This window comes from Chlorocebus sabaeus, chromosome 14, assembly GCF_047675955.1.
Source record: "Chlorocebus sabaeus isolate Y175 chromosome 14, mChlSab1.0.hap1, whole genome shotgun sequence".
In the NCBI taxonomy this organism is placed as follows: Eukaryota; Metazoa; Chordata; class Mammalia; order Primates; family Cercopithecidae; genus Chlorocebus; species Chlorocebus sabaeus.
The window spans coordinates 55,421,947-55,423,131 of NC_132917.1; the positions used below are offsets into that span (position 1 = coordinate 55,421,947).

A 1,185-nucleotide genomic window follows, 5' to 3' on the forward strand; every position below is an offset into this window, starting at 1 on the left:
GACCTCAAATGATCCGCCCACCTTGGCCTCCCAAAGTGCTGGGATTACATGCGTGAGCCACTGTGCTTGGCTAGAAAATGGGTAATTTCTTAAAGGCAAGTGAGAAAAAGGGAAATATTAAAAGCAAAAGCAGAAATAAACAAATTGAGTAATAGAAAACTGAACATAAAATACATGTAGCCAATAACTATATCTATTTGTTTAAAAATGGTTTCTAGAGCATTCCATTTCCCTGCTGTGGTCCCACTCTCTGATAATTAGGCTTGATTTCCAAAGTGTCATGGGTTTGATATCCACTGAGAGAAAGCAAATACATATTTGGCACATTAATAAATACTATTTAACAACAATGAATTATGGTTACATATAGAAATAATTTACATTCTGAACAAATGTTTATGCTTCTGTAAAAAAAATAAAGGAAAATATTCTGTATCAGACACTCTACATCTTGACCATAGACTTGTCACGATCTAGGTCAGTGTTTTTCATTTGAGGATAGAAACCTACTGGTAAATCATAAAATCAGTTTAACAGGTTATAATTTACATTAAAAAATAGAAAAAGTGCTCCCTTTGGCAGCACATATACTAAAATTGGAATGATACAGCGAAGATTAGCATGGCCTCTGTAAGAAAAGAAAAAAAGAGTAGAATTTGAAAATATCTTTGTGCAGTGCATGTAGGTAAGTGCTATTTCATGAAATATTCCTCTTATTCCAAAGCTGAGATTAAAACGTATATTTTACTGTAGGAGGAGTAGGGTTTAAAAAAAAAGTTTGAAAGTTGCTGACTTTGCCCCCTGTAATCAAGTGACGCTCAAAATATTTCACAACTGGTGATGCTTAGTCATAGCCCAGTCAGAACTAAAGCTGGCTGCAATATTGGAATCCTGCTATGCCAGGGGTTACTCCTTTTATGCTAGACTGAGGGTCCTAAGGGAAGGGTCAGGATGGCCGAGGCACTAGGGGGAGCTGGTACAGTGACTTTATGGGTGTATTAGTTTTCTATTGCTGCAGTAACAAATTACCATAAACTTAGTGGTTTAAAATAACATAAATTTATTATCTTACAGTTCTTTAAGTCAGATTTCTAGTCAGGCACAGGTCTCACTGATCTAAAATGAAGGTGTTGACATGGCTGCATTACTTTTCCGGTGCACTAAGGAAGAATAGGTTTCCTTGCC

The 1,185-nt window shown here is 36.1% G+C and overlaps 1 non-coding gene across 1 annotated transcript; it reads left to right on the forward strand.

Annotated features, from left to right (window-relative positions):
• Positions 1-566: 566 nt before the first annotated feature.
• On the forward strand, positions 567-670 carry LOC119627397 (U6 spliceosomal RNA). Its single transcript, XR_005243593.1, has one exon. It is a non-coding gene; the product is annotated as a U6 spliceosomal RNA (small nuclear RNA).
• Positions 671-1,185: the final 515 nt, after the last annotated feature.